The sequence below is a fragment of the Triticum urartu genome, chromosome 7A, assembly GCF_056163025.1.
Source record: "Triticum urartu cultivar PI428250 chromosome 7A, HENAU_Tu73, whole genome shotgun sequence".
Classification (NCBI taxonomy): domain Eukaryota; kingdom Viridiplantae; phylum Streptophyta; class Magnoliopsida; order Poales; family Poaceae; genus Triticum; species Triticum urartu.
Window position 1 is genome coordinate 326,166,599 of NC_141879.1, and position 20,988 is coordinate 326,187,586.

General features: G+C 46.1%; 1 long non-coding RNA gene across 1 annotated transcript; it reads right to left on the minus strand.

Moving 5' to 3' along the window:
* Positions 1-4,787: 4,787 nt before the first annotated feature.
* LOC147959498 (uncharacterized) lies at positions 4,788-8,661 on the minus strand. The gene is made up of 2 exons (XR_015611650.1): positions 7,995-8,661; positions 4,788-5,101 (listed from the first exon to the last, which is right to left on the minus strand). It is a non-coding gene; the product is annotated as an uncharacterized LOC147959498 (long non-coding RNA).
* Positions 8,662-20,988: the final 12,327 nt, after the last annotated feature.

Below are 20,988 nucleotides of genomic sequence, written 5' to 3' on the forward strand. Positions count from 1 at the left end.
TGATTTATTTCTCTACCTTAATTCTACGTGGCTTCTCAATTTATGGATATGTGACCATTTCAAGAGGAATGCATTCGTTCATTCTGTTCAGATGTGAAGACTATATGTTGCAATTTTCATTCTGTTGGATTCAGCTTCAATATTTGTCTATCAATGTGCTAATGGATGTCAACCTCTTCAGGATGACCCCTCCAACGCGCACGACTCCGAATCCTAATCCGCCACCACCTCCACCTCCTCCGGAGGCATGGCAAGCTATGATGGCCGCAACCAATGCAAACACACAGTTGATCATGCAAATTCTCCAAGAGCGCAATCAAGGCAACCAAGGGAACCAAGGCAACAATCAGAATCACTTTGCTACACTCAACCAGTTCCTTGCTAACGGGCCAAAGACTTTCAGCAATTGTGTTGAGGCAACCGATGCTGACGATTGGCTAGTGGATCTGTGCAAGCATTTCGAGTGCAGTAACGTCAGGCCTGAGGACTTTGTCAAGTTCACTTCCTTCCAACTCAAAGATCAAGCTAACAAATTGTCAAGGCAAGCAAAAACTAGCAGATGCAAGGAAGCGGAAAGAAACAATAGCAATCTCAACATAACGAGAGATAATTTAGTAACATGAAGATTTCTACAACCATATTTTCCTCTCTCATAGTAATTACATGTAGGATCATATGCAAATTCAACAAAATAGCTATCACATAAAATATTTTCAACATGATCCACATGCATGCAAAGTTGACACTCTTCCAAAATAGTGGGATTAACATTAACTAAAGTCATGACTTCTCCAAACCCACTTTTATCAAGATTTTCATAAGATTGAACATTCTCCAAATATGTGGGATCTAAAGTTGACACTCTTCCAAACCCACTTTCAATAATATTGCAAACACTATTATCAATCTCATATTCATCATGGGGTTTAAATAAATTTTCAAGATCATAAGAAGAATCACCCCAATCATAATCATTGCAACAAGTAGTAGACATAGCAAAACTAGCATCCCCAAGCTTAGGGTTTTGAATCTTATTAGCACAATTGACATCAAGAGAATTTATAATAAAATCATTTCAATCATGCTTTTTATTCAAATATCTATCATGAGTCACTTCATAAAGCACTTCATCACGATTTTCAGATTTACGGATTTCAGGCAAAAGCTTATAAAGATAATCTAGTGCATCCAAATCACTAGGAATTGGTTCATCATAATTGGATCCCTTAAAAAGATTGGCAAGTGGATGAGGATCCATAGATCTTAAGTTCTCTGTTTAGTAATAAATAAACAACTATTCCAACCATACGAGCAAACAAGAAACGGGCAAAAAGAGGCAAATAGAGAAAGAGAAGGAGGATAGAGAGAGAGAGGGCGAATAAAACAGCAAGGGTGAAGTGGGGGAGAGGAAAACGAGAGGCAAATGGCAAATAATGTAATGCGAGAGATAGGGATTGTGATGGGTACTTGGTATGTTGACTTTTTGCGTAGTCTCCCTGGCAACGGCGCTAGAAATCCTTCTTGCTACCTCTTGAGCTTGTGTTGGATTTTCCCGAAGAGGAAGGGATGATGCAGCAGAGTAGCGTAAGTATTTCCCTCAGTTTTTGAGAACCAAGGTATCAATCCAGTAGGAGGCCACGCTCAAGTCCCTCGTACCTGCACAAAACGATAGCTACTCGCAACCAACGCGATTAGGGGTTGGCAATCCCTTCACGGTCACTTACGAGAGTGAGATCTGATAGATATAATATTTTTGGTATTTTTGGTATAGAGATGCAAAGTAAAAAGTAAAGGCAAAGTAAAAAAGCAAAGCAAGATTAAAGTGATGGAGATTAATATGATGAGAATTGACCCCGAGGGCCATAGGTTTCCCTAGTGGCTTCTCTCAAGAGCATAAGTATTCTACGGTGGGTGAACAAATTACTGTTGAGCAATTGACAGAATTGAGCATAGTTATGAGAATATCTAGGCATCACGTCTGTGACAAGTAGACCAAAACGATTCTGCATCTACTACTATTACTCCACTCATCGACCGCTATCCAGCATGCATCTAGAGTGTTAAGTTAAAAACAGAGTAACGCCTTAAGCAAGATGACATGATGTAGAGAGATAAATTCATGCAATATGAAATAAACCCCATCTTGTTATCCTCGATGGCAACGATACAATACGTGCCTTGCTGCCCCTTCTGTCACTGGGAAAGGACACCGCAAGATCGAACCCAAAGCTAAGCACTTCTCCCATGGCAAGAACTACCAATCTAGTTGGCCAAACCAAACGGATAATTCGAAGAGACTTGCAAAGATAACCAATCATACATAAAAGAATTCAGAGAAGATTCAAATATTATTCATAGATAGACTTGATCATAAACCCACAATTCATCGGTCTCAACAAACACACCGCAAAAAGAAGATTACATCGAATAGATCTCCACGAGAGAGGGGGAGAACTTTGTATTGAGATCTAAAAAGAGAGAAGAAGCCATCTAGCTACTAACTATGGACCCGAAGGTCTGAGGTAAACTACTCACACTTCATCGGAGAGGCTATGATGATGTAGAAGCCCTTCGTGATGACGACCCTCTCCGGCGGAGCTCTGGAACAGGCCCCAAGATGGGATCTCATGGATACAGAAAGTTGTGGCGGTGGAATTAGATTTTTGGCTCCTGTTCTGATCGTTTGGGGGTACGTAGGTATATATAGGAGGAAGGAGTGCGTCGGTGGAGCTCCGAGGGGCCCACGAGGGAGGGGGGCGCCCCCCCCCCCACCCTCGTGACCGCCTCTCTGATGCCTTGGCGTGGGGTCCAAGTCTCCTGGATCACGTTCGGTGAGAAAATCACGTTCCCGAAGGTTTTATTCTGTTTGGACTCCATTTGATATTTAGTTTCTTCGAAACACTAAAATAGGCAAAAAAATAGCAATTCTGGGCTGGGCCTCCGGTTAATAGGTTAGTCCCAAAAATAATATAAAAGTGAAAATAAAGCCCAATATAGTCCAAAACAGTAGATAATATAGCATGGAGCAATCAAAAATTATAGATACGTTGGAGACGTATCAGGAAGCCCGCGCGAAGAGGAGTACGAGGGTTCACTGGTTCGGCTGTGGTGTGAGGCTGCCGTCGCCGCAGGGCCTGGCCAGCGGTGGGAATAGTAGGGGGGCGGTGAGACCTCTGCGGCAGCATAGCCGACCACGGGAGGCATGAGCATGCGGCACGACCGGCGCTGCTTTGGGCGGCTGGAGCAAGAAGACCAGAGGTTGAAGAAGCACTACGGCCGTTGGATGGACATCGTACGGTCACTGGAGCTAGAATCGTTCATATTGACTTAGTTGACAAAGCCCTTCGTCCCCGTCAACTTAGTAGGCCAACAAGTCAGCCTCCCACCAAGGTGGGTCCCAACTAGCCGGGGGAGTATTCATTTTTTTGTGCGTAATAAGGAGGCACTTCCGGTGGGTCCGAGCTGACAGCGGGGCGAATGTTTTTTTTGTGAAATACGGTGGCCCGTCCGGTGGGTCCCAGCAGTCAGGGGGAAATGATTTTTTCGCAAAATACTGGTGGCTCGTTCGGTGGGTCCCCGCTGTCAGGTGGAGGAATAATTATTTTCCGCGTAATAAGGAGGCACTTCCTTGCGGCTGTCGTGGACCCAGCTGTCAACCTCTCCACATAAAGTACTCTTCCGATGGAAGTCGGTCGTTGACCACATTGACCACGCCGCGCCGGGAGCACCATGGCGGTGGACAACGGCGAGGCCTAAGAAGGGGGCGACGCGGAGCCGGGCAAGACGCGGCAGTGGATGCCCACGCGGAGAGGAGTACGAGCGTTCACTGGTTCGGCTGCGGTGTGAGGCTGCCGTCGCCGCAGAATAACAGGGGGTGTGGGTGAGTGGAGGGATGGCCTGGCCAGCGGTGGGAGTAGTGTGGGGCGGTGAGGCCTCCGCGGCAGTACAGCCGGCCACGGGAGGAAGGAGCAGGCGGCACGACCAGCACTGCTTTGGGCGGCTGGACCAAAAAGACCAGAGGTTGAAGAAGCACTAGGGCCGTTGGATGGACATCGTACGGTCACTGAAACTAGAATCGTTTTTATTGACTAAGTTGACAAAGCCCTTGGTACGCTTCAACTTAGTAGGCCCACAGGTCAGCCTCCGAAACGGTGCGCCCCAGATGTCAGGGGGAGGAATCATTTTTTGTGCGGCCGAAGCTAAGAATATCCGAGATTGAAGAAGCATGACATCCGTTGGATAGACATCCAACGGCCACTGCTGCTAGAACCGTGTGTTGAGTATAATAAGTTGACAAAGCCTTGCATACGCGTCAACTTATTTTTTTAGGAGACGCGTCACTTAGTAGGCCCACAAGTGTGTGGCAGAGAACTTATAGACCATTTGCGTTTTGTAAGAATGTATAGCCCATTTTTGAATTCTAATGAAATTTACAACAACCCAATTACAGTTTGTTAAAAGTACAACCCATTTTCTAGCTAGGACAATGATTAATAATTTTAACCAACCGTTAAAGACAGAATTCAATAAAATTTCCCACATTTTGATGGGATCCGAAATATTTTTATCCCGAAATTTGTAGTCAAATTAAATATAAATTTGTATTACGTATAAATCCAACGAAACATTGCGCGCGCAACAATGAAAATTTAAGAATTTTAAAATCCATAAATAATATTTTATAAACTAATTTCGTGTTTGATGCATTTTTGTGACGCCCTCGATTCAATCGTACACTAATCATACACACAAATGTGTACGATCAAGATCAAGGACTCACGGGAAGATATAACAACACAACTCTAGACACAAATTAAAATAATACAAGCTTTATATTACAAGCCAGAGGCCTCGAGGGCTCGAATACATAAGCCCGATTACACAAGAGTCGGCGGAAGCAACAATATCTGGGTACATACATGAGTTAAACAAGTTTTCCTTAAGAAGGCTAGCACAAAAGTAGCAACGATCGAAAAGGCAAGGCCTCCTGCCTGGGAGCCTCCTAACTACTCCTGGTCATCGACGGTCTCCATGTAGTAGTAGGCACCCTCGGGGTAGTAGTAATCATCAGTGGTGTCGTCTGGCTCCTGGGATCTGTCATCTGGTCGCAACAATCGGGTATGGGGGAAAAAGAGGTAGCAAAGCAACCGTGAGTACTCATCCAAAGTACTCGCAAGACTTACATCAGATCTAAACTAAGTATGCATCTGTATCAAAGGAAATGGGCTGTATCTGTGGACTAAACTGCAGAATGCCAAAAGAGAAGGGGAAAGCCTAGCCTATCGAAGACTAGCATCTTCTGGAACCCACCATCTTGCAGCAACAGGAGAGAGTAGAGTAGCATAAAGTAAAGTAGTAGAAGTGTTATCAACCTCGGCCAGAGATCCTTTCTCGACTCCCTGCGAGAAAGCAATCCCAGAGCCATACTATCCATTTCTCATATCCATTTCTCATCACAAACCATTTCTCATCTTAAGTAACCAATTCTAGTTGGATGGATCGGGATACAACTCCAAGTGTCTGTTACCGTAGGACATGCTATCGATAGATGTTTTCTTCCCTGCAGGGGTGCACCAACTTACCCACCACGCTCGATTAACTCTGGCCGGACACACTTTCTTGGGTCATGCCCGGCCTCGGCCAAATAATACGCCGCAACCCGACCTAGGCTTAATAGAGAGGCCAGCACGCCGGACTAAACCTATGCCCCCAGGGGTCATGGGCCATCTCCCCGGGAACTCCTGCACGTTGCGTGGGCGGCCGGTGAGCAGACCTAGCTACCTCCTTTAAAAAGGTAGGTGCTTACGCAGTCCAACCCGGCGCACGCCGCTCAGTCGCTGACGTCTATTAAACTTTGGCTGATGTATACGATGCAGAACGCCCATACTATGCCCACGTGATGGTTAGTGCTATCAGGCTAGAGGCCCCTCGGATCAAATATCCAAATCGTAGTGGATTAGGAACGCGCGGTAACAAGCAGAGACTCACGAAAGATGTGACCCCGTCGCCCCGTCTCGAGTACTTGCGGCAAGGGCTAAGAATGCCCGGCCACGCCTCGTAAGCATCTCGTGGGCACCTTCCAGGTCAACCCGACTCCACATCACTCGCTATTAAGCTCGCGCGGGTGCCCTTCAGGGCCGACCCGTCTTTAGTAATATGGTTCAGTGTAAAGTCATAGTAACCATAGTACCTGTGTGTCTAACACCAAGGGGAAAACTCGAGGAATCACCCCCGGTGAATTCCACTCGATGTAATCATCAAGGTGAATGTAAGAGGATCCACCCTCGATGTTCACACTTGGGGGATTGCACGACAGAGCCGTATCGTAAGTGGCTAAGGAGGAAATCACCCTCGGTGACCACGACCGAATAGCTACACTACAGAGATCTCATCAGGAGTGATGTAAGAGGTTCCGTCCTCGGCACTCGATGGTAACTCCGCAGAGTCGTACACTAGGTGGGGGTGATGTGCGGTGTCGGGGTCTGGACGTCGATCACGTTGATCGAGTCATCGAACATAAAGAAGGGCAACTAGGACAAGGTGGGGGTCACTGATGGATCACATGGATCACTAACCAACCTATACTAAGCAGTTTAGAATAAGCAGGTAAGGTATGAAAGCAGGTAACAAAAACAGGCTATGCATCAGAGTAGGATCATACAGAAAGCAGTAGCAGTTCTAATGCAAGCATGAGAGGGAAAGAAATGGGCGATATCGGAATGCTCAAGGGGGGTTTGCTTGCCCTGAAGCTCTGCTGTAAAGGAAGAAGTGTCGTCGACGTAGTCGATCACAGGGGCATCATCGGCCTCGGGGTCTACCGGAGAGAAGAGGGGGGAGAAACAGTAAATATAAGCAAGCAAATGCAACGCTAAGCATGACAAGACGATAAGCAGAACTAGGGTCGACCTAACGTAGTACTACACGTTGCAGCCGGAGGGGATAAACATCCGAGGATGAATTCCCGACGTTAGGTGGACTCCGGACAAAGGGAAAGAGGGGAAAAGTTCCAAGTTCAGCATGCTAGAAGCACGTGACAGATGAAAGGACCACATATTCGGATTCATGAGATTTTTCTGAGCAACTTTCATATATAAAGTTTTTCGATCCGAGCTACAGATATTTTTCTAAGATTTTTCAAAGATTTGACAAAATTCTAGAATTATCCATAAATATTAAAACGAATTAAAAATAGTGTAATACTTTTTATACACAGCAGTGGCCAGCCACAGTCAAAGACATGTAGGGCCTAGGTCGAAGTCAACACAATCAAATTGACCGGTCAACAAGGCCAGTGGGACCCAACTGTCATAGTCATATGGGAAACTTAAAAGAACTAACTAATTTAGTTAGGAGGGTGGGTCCTACTATCATAGACAGAACCCGAATTAGATTTATTTAAAACAAATAGTTAAACACAAAGTGGCTCGCACGTCATAGTCTACTGGTTGAACTAGTTTGGCAATTAGATTAACACTAATCTATCTTAGTATTAAACAGGGGCAGCCCCATGGGCACACACACGCAAAACACGGGAGGCACGGGCCATGGCTACAGCCAGTCGGCCACTGCCCAGGCCAGCGCGGGCGCTGCCAGGGGAGGGCGCCGGCACATGTGGGTGTGGGTGTGGACGCGCGCGCGGCGCGACGGCTGGTGTGGGCGGCAGCGGCGCAGCAGCAGTAGCACAACCAGCAGCAGGAAGGCAATAGCCAGCGCGACAAGAGAAGTAGCACAGCAGCACACAGCATCAAGTAGTAGTGAAGAGCAACAGCGGCAGCACTACAGCGGGGACAGCTACGAGCGGGCGAGCCGGGCTAGGCGCGCATGCGGCCAGCGAGGCGCCGTCGCGGGGCGGCCACGGCGCGGGCGCGGGCGCGACCAGGGGCTCGCATGGCGCGGTGAGCGCTGCGCTCTGCTGGCGGCAGCCGAGCATGGAGGGGGCAGGTTACGGCGGCGGAACGGAGCAGGAACGAGGGGGAATCGGAGGCGCAGCTCACAACGAAGCTCGAGGAGGGCTCGATGAAGCCGGGTGGGTCGAGGGTGAGCAGATCGACGCATCGAACACCGACGACCGGAGGTAGGAGACGATGCCGATCCAGCGCTGTGTTGGTCCCCGGCTCGAGTTCTTCTGCGTAGATGAAGAAGAGGAGCACCGGGGTTCTCCTAGATGTCTCCGTGCGGCGTGGGATGGCTGGTGGCCGCGGGATCGACGACGGCGCGTCGGCGACCGCGCTCGGGCGAACGAGGCAGAGAGAGTGGGGAAACAGTGCAGAGAAAAGAGGGCGGACGGAGTCTAGGTCACACGGGGGGAGGCCTGCGCGGCTTTTATAGGCAAGGGGGAGGCCGTGGATGCGCGGCACATGGCCGGCGCCATGGCAGATGGCCTCCACGCCCTCTGCCTCTACTGTAGGTTGGGGATGGCAAGGGGTGGGCTGGGCCATGCGCACACTAGAGCCCACTTGGACGGTATTAGTTTAGGCCTTTACTCTTTTTTTGTATTTTCTTTTTTCCCTTTTCTCACATTTTATTTTCTTTTTCCATTTTTGCTACAGTTTTCTATTTGAATAAGCTTTAAAACCATTTTTGTTGGACATGGAATTTGTCCTGCAATTACCAGAGAATAATTTGAGCTATGACAAAAAGTCTGGGGGCAAAAGGAGTTAAATAAATAATTTTTCATTTTGAAAAGGTCAATTTATTTGTTGTTCGATTACTTATAATATTTCTAGGGTATCTTAATGATCCAACCAGAGTTGATTTCTTCAAGAAAAATACTTGGGGATTATTTGCAACATCACGAACATTTTTGTTCGCATGACAGAAGAAGTAAATATTTGACTTGTATTCCAAATGGAATTTGGCTTTCATTTTCATCAAGTGGCAATTTAGTTTGAAAAACATGATGACATGGCATCATTAAAGGGGAGATCACTGTAGCATGATTCTCAGGGTGTCACAATTTTTTTATAGTTACTGCCTAGTTTTTATAATTACATCTCATTTATTATTTTTTAAAGCCCATTTTCCTGTTAAGCCTAATGCATCCCTCGTAGAAAAGATTTGCAGCCCAGCGGGGCGGAGAATAACAAGTTGACCTTGCCTAGGTATTCCTAAAAAAGACGTATAGTTGGGCTAGCCATTTTCATCTTGGAAAAATTAGTATCTGGGCTGGATATCTGACCTGGGCTAGACGGGCCACAGTGCGCCCAGTTAATACCATGCTCTCCTCTGAACAACAACGAAATCATCACCAAGAAAAACTCTACAGTGCTCACGCCTTAAAAACACAAATACTACTCGAGCTGCTTGGTCCCAGTTGTCGGCCGCACCTTGTGCAATTCTCTCGTTTATATTGACTATATAGATTGACAATGGTGTGGGACCGTGATGTTAGGAAACCAGGAGAAAGCAAAAAAAATATAGTTGTACATAATAGGAAGGCACTTGCGTACGTACGGCTATGGCCCTAGTGGGTCCCTAGTGTCATCCAGTCAAAATAAAGTCATCTCCTGAATCCTCATGTTCGTTGACGATGTTAACAATGCTCGGCGCCACGGCGAGCGCAACAACTCGAAGGACAACGGAGAGGGCCTCGCGGGCCCTACGGATGGTCTGATACAGCGCACACTGCTTATTCAGGAAGCCAGGATCATCGGACACCTATGAGCACCTTCGAGAAACTGAGACGGCATGAAACGGTAAGGCCGCGCTTGGGAGCTCTGGTTTATTTCAAACCTGTATTAACATACAAGTGTAATTTACTCGTCATCGGAGACAACGCGTAAAATACAGGCGTAATGAAACCGAGGGCCCGAGGTCTGTAAGTAAAACCAGCGGGTTACGCGTGTAATTTGAGAGACCAGTGTATATTTTACGAGCACTGCTATATGGACGACATTACCAGACGATACATGCACGACGTGCATATCATGCCATCCATGGGCAAGGCTGAAACAGCAGCTAACGGCTAGATTAGCAATCGTCCGAGTGTCGTTCAACGTTTTTATCGTGTGTGAAGTACTTCCGATATTTTACTAGTCGAAATCGACCAACCAAGCGCCTTCGCCCGAGACCATCTGCTTTAATTTACAAGCGTCAGTTTTACAAGCGGTTTTGGTTGGAAAACGACGATTCAATCACGGCCTAATATCATGAGTTGGTCGAAAGATCATATGATTTCACGTCTAACCTACCCGACTTGTTGTATAGGCTATGAATGAAACATCAGACAATGAACTTCTTAAGCACGAAAACAACGGAAGAGGATGATCTTCTTAACAAGCAAATCATTGGCATTAGATCGACATGCAAAACAATACGAAGCATTATTCTCATGAGGCACGGTGAACAGCTCGTGATGCCGCATGCCACAACTTTGCAATCAAACACAAGGCCTGGCATTACATAGACAATATTCAGAACAAACTCTTAACACGGGAATATCTCAGTAGAGTAACTATTTACTTCTAAACTGAACACAGGAATAGGAAAAAACACTCGACGCTGCTCACAGCAAGGGCGTCCCACTCAAAAATATCAAATGCATGTCTTCTGGCTAACATCAATGAGCAAATTTTGACAAGGTTTTCCAATTCCAATATATTAAACTAACGTCTTCTTGCTAACATCAATGATTAAACTTTGACAAGCTTTTCCCATTCAAAATATGTAATGCCTATGATCGTCCTGTCGTAGCTTCTTGTACTTGTTTGGGCACTTTTTGCCCAGGGCACTCCACGTGTTGTTAAACTGCCAATGGTCTCTGCAGACTAGTCATGTCACCGGTGTCTAATAATACTCTGTAAAGCTTCTCGATCATTCCTTCTGTAATGTAGCGCAAACAGTGACTGCTTCTTTCTGCAAAGTGGAACGACTAACTGGACCCAGTAATGCAGCAGTTTGCCTTGGACACATTGGCTCCTTTTGTGCAGTTCAACTAAAATTGAAGTCGGAATAAAACCAAGCTTTAATTTTGATATCCGTGTAAGCAACAATAGGTATAAGGGAAACAATTACTGAGAAATAACGGTTGATGACTTGTACTCCCAGAAGAAAAGCATCTACTGATCTACTTTATCTTAATGGGAAACAAAGCAGGAGAGTAGCAATTCTCCATCAGTGTGATTCATTCATATTGACTGAGACATTATCTTAACAATGCCTTGTTTCAACATGTATAAAGAACGACAAAGCAGAAAAGTACCATTCCTAAAACAATGCAACTGATTCATTTTAACAGAGACATTATCTTAACAATACCTTGGTTAAACATGTAGAAAGAACTACAAAGCAGGATAGTACCATTCCTAACAAGTGTTGCAGTTTTGAACTAAGATTCAGTAGTTAATTAATTCTGAGAGTGGCATTGCTTAATTTTACCAGCGGCATTAGATTAACGAAAAGCATAAACATTTCCAGGGGAGAGTGGGCACAACAACAGTATGTGCTTCCATCTACTTATAAAGGGGGTGATGCAGAGTTTGTTGTAACAAAGCAACAAGCTTCATGTCTGGGTTGGTCCCATTTTTGTTCACTACTTAATGGGAAAAGACAGCAATACAATAGCTTCAATTCAACATTTATTTAAAACAGTACCAATACAAGTAGCACAACATCTCAAAACACACTGCACAATCATGTGGATGAAGGCATGTACTGACCTTTCATGAGACGGACAAGATAAAATACGAATATGCCAACACGAATAGGAAATCCAATCTCGTTTTGTGCAGTTGCACTGAAATCAAGTAAAGTGTTTCGCGTAGCGAAGCAAAATGTCGCAATAGCAACAAGTTGAATCGATACGAAGATTGGAAACAAATCTCGATCTCCTTTTGTGCAGTTCCACCAAAATTAAGCAAAGTCACCGGTGTGACATTCAAGTTGAACTGCACAAAACACTCTTAAAACATGAGTGTTTCGAGTAGCGAAGCAAAATGTCGCAATAGCAACAAGTTGAATCGATACCCCTGTTTTAACAAAGGCAAAAAAGGAAACAATTACTTGCCGATAAAGGAGGATGAAACAAACGGTGACAGAAAGAAGCATCTAACTTATCTTGGATGGAAAACAAAGTAGGACAGTAGCATTTCTAAAACGGTTGCATTGATTCATATTAACACACACATTTTCTTGAAACAACATTCATTAAAAAATATAATTTACTTTTAACAGTGGCATTGCTTCAATTTTCCGGCGGCATTCTTAGATTAACAACAGCAAAATAGTTGTATGGGACATGCCAGCACCATGTGCGTCCACACGTATAAATGGGTGATGCAGAGTATGTAGCCAAGCAGCATATATGCGTTGGTCCCATATTTGTTCTCTTTGAACCTTCTTCCTATGTGAGGGCAGCAAATCTAGTCCTGCACAAACTACCCGACCCCCCAGTTTCTTTCCCTTTTCAACACAGAGATCGGTTCCTTATAGATGTGTGTACTGGGTTACCCCCCTTTTCCCTTTTCGACCTACAAAGCGGCTGGATAGCCAGTCTATACTACTTTCCGCCCCTCCTTTCCTCATTGAACCACGTCCTAGATTCTTGCTCCAGCCCACCGCACCATTCTTTCCTCTTTGAACCAAGACCTAGATTCGACTACAGATCGAAAAAGATCCACATGCAGCTAGAGCAACGACGGTTTCAAAGAAACTTATACCTTAGGGTCGTCGGGATGTGGCAAGGCGTGCGGCGGGAGGCCGGATCTTCCCACACTACGTACGACAGTGAGGAAGAAGGGGTCGGTGGCCCTCCCGCATAGGCGCTGGGTGAAAGAGAACAACGTAGCCGGCAGTGGATTGCCTCCCTCTCCGAAGGCGATAGAGTGAACGCTGCACCTCCTCCCCTTCCCGGTGCGACGGGATACGGACGCCTCCTTGACCAGCTATGAGGGGGGGGGAGAGAGAGAGACAAGAGGCCAACACAATCTTGTTTAGATCTGGTGAAGAGAGGGTGAGAGACTGTGAATATAGCAAACCCTAGCAAATGAACGTTGAGCCTCCAGCGTGTAACATATATGTAGTGCGGCGAGCGTGTGGAGAGTGCAAACCCTAAGTTGATGTCCACTCTATTTGTGGTCTATTTTTTCCTAGTTTTTTTTTGTTTCTTGTTGCTACATTATGTACTTGTGGGAGCTTAGATGTGATATCCTTAAATAACATCTAGATGTGAATTAGACAAACTGATTTTCTAACGTACCAAGAAAGAAAACTCGATCAAAAACACGCCCCCGCTTCCAGGTCGCGAGAGTCGTCATGCACACACACATAGACATAGACATGCATATCCGTGTTTACGTAAAATTCCATTTCCATCTCCATCTCCATCTCCAATCGTATTTGTCCAACTGGCACATTATTTATGTTGTTAATTATATACGCAGCAATATTAACGTACAACATCTCTTGTTTGCGCACATATGGACCGCTGCCACGGCCGGTCCTGACCAACCCGAACCCTCTTCATCACTCGCGCGTGCTTCCCGCCCGAAACGGTCAGTGCCGCATTCATGCCCGGCCAGAGCGGACGCGACCTCTCACTGGCGCCGGCATTGAAGCGGCGCGCCGGCCGAGAGAGCATCGCCCACGCCGCTTCCGGGTGCACGCGGCTGCTCCGCGTTCAAAGGTCGCAATAGCCGGCTACAACATGCATGTAAAAAGTTCTTGGGAGTCCATGCTACAGCTAGCTATCCTCCCCCAACTCGTCAATCTCTTCCAGCAGTGCTAGTACTCCATGGCGTGATCCATCGACAAGCAGGCGGGAAAGTTATCGTATACTCGGTTTGCGGTGAGTGGCATGCCGAGCGACCGTGTGGGGTTGAGCTGTGGAGGAGGGTGAGACACGAACACGACAGACGTGATTTAAACGTTGGTTTTGCTCGATGGCGCGACGAAACGAAACGTTGGTTTCTCCCCGTTTCCATTTTTTCTCCGGAAAAACGGAAACTTTCCACTCATTTTCATTCCTATTCCAAGGTTGCCCCATTACAACATTCCATCAAAAACAAAGGAAAACTAACACGCATGCTGATGCATCTCAATGATTCACAGATCATAGCCAATATTTACTTCACAACTAAAGAAAAATGTTGTGAGAGCGTGTACGAAAGAAAAACTACTGATGGGGTCACTACGACTTAAACCCTAAACCCTAAACATGATTTAATTTCTTGGCCAGGTAGAACCTGTCGAAGGAAAGACGGCTGGCACCCTCGGATCATACGATGCTTTTGTGCAGTTCCACTAAAATCGACCTAAGCATCCCTGATGGCAAAGATATTGAAGAAGTGTGATTAGAATAATAGTACTGGCACTAGTTCATGAGACATAAACTCCTCACAAGTAGAAGCCGGTAGAAGTAGAGAAAGATCGACATGGAGATGGAGCTACGGCAGTGGAGCAAGCCGGCTCCAAAAGGAAGATGGACTACCTGGGACATCGGGCTGTAGCTAGAAGGGCGGTTGGGACGCGGCATCGGCCCATACCGCAGTGGCCCCCGATTGGGACGCACCGACTATGGGTTTTCTCCCTCGCCGATGTCGACCGTGTCTACGCAGAACATTGTTCCCTTCCCCCAGCTGCGGGATCAGGCCCGTCGTTCTATGCTTGTGAAGAGAGCAACCTAAGCAAGCAGGCTTGTTGTTGGAAATATTCCCTAGAGGCAATAATAAAAGCATTATTATTATATTTCCTTGTTCATGATAATTGTCTTTATTCATGCTATAATTGTGTTATCCGGAAATCGTAATACATGTGTGAATAACAGACACCAACATGTCCCTAGTAAGCCTCTAGTTGACTAGCTCGTTGATCAACAGATAGTCATGGTTTCCTGACTATGGACATTGGATGTCATTGATAACGAGATCACATCATTAGGAGAATGATGTGATGGACAAGACCCAATCCTAAACATAGCACAAGATCGTATAGTTCGTTTGCTAGAGTTTTCCAATGTCAAGTATCTTTTCCTTAGACCATGAGATCGTGTAACTCCCGGATACCGTAGGAGTGCTTTGGGTATACCAAACGTCACAACTTAACTGGGTGACTATAAAGGTAGACTACGGGTATCTCCGAAAGTGTCTGTTGGGTTGACATGGATCAAGACTGGGATTTGTCACTCCGTATGACGGAGAGGTATCACTGGGCCCACTCGGTAATGCATCATCATAATGAGCTCAAAGTGACCAAGTGTCTGGTCACGGGATCATGCATTACGGTACGAGTAAAGTGACTTGCCGGTAACAAGATTGAACGAGGTATTGGGATACCGACGATCGAATCTCGGGCAAGTAACATATCGATTGACAAAGGGAATTGCATACGGGGTTGATTGAATCCTCGACATCGTGGTTCATCCGATGAGATCATCGTGGAGCATGTGGGAGCCAACATGGGTATCCAGATCCCGCTGTTGGTTATTGACCGGAGAGTCGTCTCGGTCATGTCTGCTTGTCTCCCGAACCCGTAGGGTCTACACACTTAAGGTTCGGTGACGCTAGGGTTGTGAAGATATGTATATGCAGTAACCCGAATATTGTTCGGAGTCCCGGATGAGATCCCGGACGTCACGAGGAGTTCCGGAATGGTCCGGAGGTAAAGAATTATATATAGGAAGTGCTGTTTCGGCCATCGGGACAAGTTTCGGGGTCACCGGTATTGTACCGGGACCACCGAAAGGGTCCCGGGGGTCCACCGGGTGGGGCCACCTCTCCCGGGGGGCCCCATGGGCTGAAGTGGGAGGGAACCCAGCCCAAAGTGGGCTGGGGCGCCACCCCCCAAGGGCCCATGCCCCTAGGGTTGGGGGGGAACTCTAAGGGGGGCGCCCCCTTGCTTGGGGGGCAAGCCCCCCACCCTTGGCCCCCCCTAGTAGATCCATCTACTAGGGCTGGCGCCCCCCCTTGGCACCCCTATATATAGTTGAGGAGAGGGGAGGACTTCATACCTGAGCCTTGGCGCCTCCCTCTCTCCCCGTTACGTCTCTCCCTCATAGTATAGGCGAAGCCCTGCTACTGTGACGCCCTGCATCCACCACCACGCCGTCGTGCTGCTGGATCTTCATCAACCTCTCCTCCTCCCCTTGCTGGATCAAGAAGGAGGAGACGTCTCCCGTCCCGTACGTGTGTTGAACGCGGAGGTGCCGTCCGTTCGGCGCTTGGTCATCGGTGATTTGGATCACGTCGTGTTCGACTACATCATCATCGTTCTTTGAACGCTTCCGTGCGCGATCTACAAAGGTATGTAGATGCATCCGATGTCTCGTTGCTAGATGAACTCCTAGATGGATCTTGGTGAAACGAGTAGGAAAGTTTTTGTTTTCTGCAACGTTCTCCATCAGTGGCATCATGAGCTAGGTCTATGCGTAGTTCTTCTTGCGCGAGTAGAACACAATTTGTTGTGGGCGTAGATTTGTCAACTTTCTTGCCGCTACTAGTCTTATCTTGCTTCAGCGGCATTGTGGGATGAAGCGGCCCGTACCAACCTTACACGTACGCTTACGTGAGACCGGTTCCACCAACTAACATGCACTAGTTGCATAAGGTGGCTGGCGGGTGTCTGTCTCTCCCACTTTAGTTGGAGCGGATTCGATGAACAGGGTCCTTATGAAGGGTAAATAGAAGTTTACAAATCACGTTGTGGCTTTAACATAGGTAAGAAGACGTTCTTGCTAGAACCCTAATTCAGCCACGTAAAACTTGCAACAACAATTAGAGGACGTCTAACTTGTTTTTGCAGCAAGTGGTTTGTGATATGATATGGCCAAAGTTGTGATGAATGATGAATGATCTATATGTGATGTATGTGATGTTCATGCTATTGTAATAGGAATCACGACTTGCATGTCGATGAGTATGACAACTGGCAGGAGCCATAGGAGTTGTCTTTATTCTTTTATATGACCTGCGTGTCATCGAGAATCGCCATGTAAATTACTTCACTTTATTGCTAAACGCGTTAGCCATAGTAGTAGAACTAATAGTTGGCGAGCAACTTCGTGGAGACACGATGATGGAGATCATGATGATGGAGATCATGGTGTCAAGCCGGTGACAAGATGATCATGGAGCCCCAAGATGGAGATCAAAGGAGCTATGTGATATTGGCCATATCATGTCACGTTTATTATTTGATTGCATGTGATGTTTATCATGTTTTGCATCTTGTTTACTTAGAACGACGGTAGTAAATAAGATGATCCCTCATAACAATTTCAAGAAGTGTTCTCCCCTAACTGTGCACCGTTGCTAAAGTTCGTCGTTTCGAAGCACGCCGTGATGATCGGGTGTGATAGATCCTTACGTTCACATACAACGGGTGTAAGACAGTTTTACACATGCAAAACACTTAGGGTTAACTTGACGAGCCTAGCATGTACAGACATGGCCTCGGAACACAGAAGACCGAAAGGTCGAGCATGAGTCGTATAGAAGATACGATCAACATGAAGATGTTCACCGACGTTGACTAGTCCGTCTCACGTGATGATCGGACACGGTCTAGTTAACTCGGATCATGTAATACTTAGATGACTAGAGGGATGTCTAATCTAAGTGGGAGTTCATTAATAATTTGATTAGATGAACTTAATTATCATGAACTTAGTCTAAAATCTTTGCAATATGTCTTGTAGATCAAATGGCCAACGTAGTCCTCAACTTCAACGCGTTCCTAGAGAAAACCAAGCTGAAAGACGATGGCAGCAACTATACGGACTGGGTCCGGAACCTGAGGATCATCCTCATAGCTGCCAAGAAAGATTATGTCCTACAAGCACCGCTAGGTGATCCACCCATCCCACAGAACCAAGACGTTATGAACGCTTGGCAGACACGTGTTGACGACTACTCCCTCGTTCAGTGCGGCATGCTTTACAGCTTAGAGCCGGGGCTCCAAAAACGTTTTGAGAGACATGGAGCATACGAGATGTTCGAAGAGCTGAAAATGGTTTTTCAAGCTCATGCCCGGATCGAGAGATATGATGTCTCCGATAAGTTCTTCAGCTGTAAGATGGAAGAAAATAGTTCCGTCAGTGAGCACATACTCACTATGTCTGGGTTACATAACCGCTTGTCTCAGCTGGGAGTTAATCTCCCGGATGATGCGGTCATTGACAGAATCCTCCAGTCGCTTCCACCAAGCTACAAGAGCTTTGTGATGAACTTCAACATGCAGGGGATGCAAAAGACCATTCCTGAGTTGTTCTCAATGCTGAAATCAGCGGAGGTAGAAGTCAAGAAGGAACATCAAGTGTTGATGGTCAATAAAACCACTAAGTTCAAGAAAGGCAAGGGTAAAAAGAACTTCAAGAAGGACGGCAAGGAGGTTGCCGCGCCCGGCAAGCAAGCTGCCGGGAAGAAGCCAAAGAATGGACCCAAGCCCGAGACTGAGTGCTTTTATTGCAAGGGAAGCGGTCACTGGAAGCGGAACTGCCCTAAATACTTAGCAGACAAGAAGGCCGGCAAAACAAAAGGTATATTTGATATACATGTAATTGATGTGTACCTTACCAGTACTCGTAGTGACTCCTGGGTATTTGATACCGGTGCCGTTGCTCATATTTGTAACTCACAGCAGGAGCTGCGGAATAAACGGAGACTGGCGAAGGACAAGGTGACGATGCGCGTCGGGAATGGTTCCAAGGTCGATGTGATCGCCATCGGCACGCTGCCTCTACATTTACCTACGGGATTAGTTTTAAACCTCAATAATTGTTATTTAGTGCCAGCTTTGAGCATGAACATTGTATCGGGATCTCGTTTAATTCGAGATGGCTACTCATTTAAATCTGAGAATAATGGTTGTTCCATTTATATGAGAGATATGTTTTATGGTCATGCTCCTATGGTAAATGGTTTATTCTTAATGAATCTCGAGCGTATTGCTACACATATTCATAGTATGAGTACCAAAAGATGTAAGGTTGATAATGATAGTCCCACATACTTGTGGCACTGCCGCCTTGGTCACATAGGTGTCAAACGCATGAAGAAGCTCCATGCAGATGGACTTTTAGAGTCTCTTGATTATGAATCATTTGACACGTGCTACCATGCCTCATGGGTAAAATGACCAAAACTCCGTTCTCAGGAACAATGGAGCGAGCAACCAATTTATTGGAAATCATACATACTGATGTGTGCGGTCCAATGAGTGTTGAGGCTCGCGGTGGCTATCGTTATGTTCTCACCCTCACTGATGACTTGAGTAGATATGGGTATGTCTACTTAATGAAACACAAGTCTGAAACCTTTGAAAAGTTCAAGGAATTTCAGAGTGAGGTTGAGAATCAACGCGACAGGAAAATCAAGTTTCTACGATCAGATCGTGGAGGAGAATACTTGAGTCACGAATTTGGCACACACTTAAGAAAATGTGGAATAGTTTCACAACTCACGCCGCCTGGAACACCTCAGCGTAACGGTGTGTCCGAACGTCGTAATCGCACTCTATTGGATATGGTGCGGTCTATGATGTCTCTTACTGATTTACCGCTATCCTTTTGGGGCTATGCTTTAGAGACTGCCGCATTCACTTTAAATAGGGCTCCGTCGAAATCCGTTGAGACGACACCGTATGAACTATGGTTTGGGAAGAAACCTAAGCTGTCGTTTCTAAAAGTTTGGGGATGCGATGCTTATGTCAAGAAACTTCAACCTGAAAAGCTTGAACCCAAGTCGGAAAAATGCGTCTTCATAGGATACCCTAAAGAAACTATTGGGTATACCTTCTACCTCAGATCCGAAGGCAAGATCTTTGTTGCCAAGAATGGGTCCTTTCTAGAGAAAGAGTTTCTCTCGAAAGAAGTAAGTGGGAGGAAAGTAGAGCTTGATGAAGTATTACCTCTTGAACCGGAAACTGGCACAACTCAAGAAAATGTTCCTGAGGTGCCTGCACCGACTAGAGAGGAAGTTAATGATAATGATCAAGATACTTCTGATCAAGCTCCTACTGAAATTCGAAGGTCCACAAGGACACGTTCCGCACCAGAGTGGTACGGCAACCCTGTCTTGGGAATCATGTTGTTAGACAACGGTGAACCTTCGAACTATGAAGAAGCGATGGCGGGCCCGGATTCTGACAAATGGCTAGAAGCCATGAAATCCAAGATAGGATCCATGTATGAAAACGAAGTATGGACTTTGACTGACTTGCCCGTTGAACGGCGAGCCATAGAAAATAAATGGATCTTTAAGAAGAAGACAGACGCGGATGGTAATGTGACCATCTATAAAGCTCGGCTTGTCGCTAAGGGTTATCGACAAGTTCAAGGGGTTGACTACAATAAGACTTTCTCACCAGTAGCGAAGCTAAAGTCCGTCCGAATCATGTTAGCAATTGCCGCATTCTACGATTATGAGATATGGCAAATGGACGTCAAAACGGCATTCCTTAATGGTTTCCTTAAGGAAGAATTGTATATGATGCAGCCGGAAGGTTTTGTCGATCCTAAGAATGCTGACAAGGTATGCAAGCTCCAATGCTCGATTTATGGGCTGGTGCAAGCATCTCGGAGTTGGAACATTCGCTTTGATGAGATGATCAAAGCGTTTGGGTTTACACAGACTTATGGAGAAGCCTGCGTTTACAAGAAAGTGAGTGGGAGCTCTGTAGCATTTCTCATACTATATGTAGATGACATACTTTTGATGGGAAATGATATAGAACTCTTGGACAACATCAAGGCCTACTTGAATAAGAGTTTTTCAATGAAGGACCTTGGAGAAGCTGCTTATATATTAGGCATCAAAATCTATAGAGATAGATCAAGACGCCTCATAGGTCTTTCACAAAGCACATACCTTGATAAGATATTGAAGAAGTTCAATATGGATCAGTCTAAGAAGGGGTTCTTGCCTGTATTACAAGGTGTGAAATTGAGCTCAGCTCAATGTCCAACCACGGCAGAAGATATAGAAGAGATGAGTGTCATCCCCTATGCCTCGGCCATAGGGTCTATTATGTATGCCATGCTGTGTACCAGACCTGATG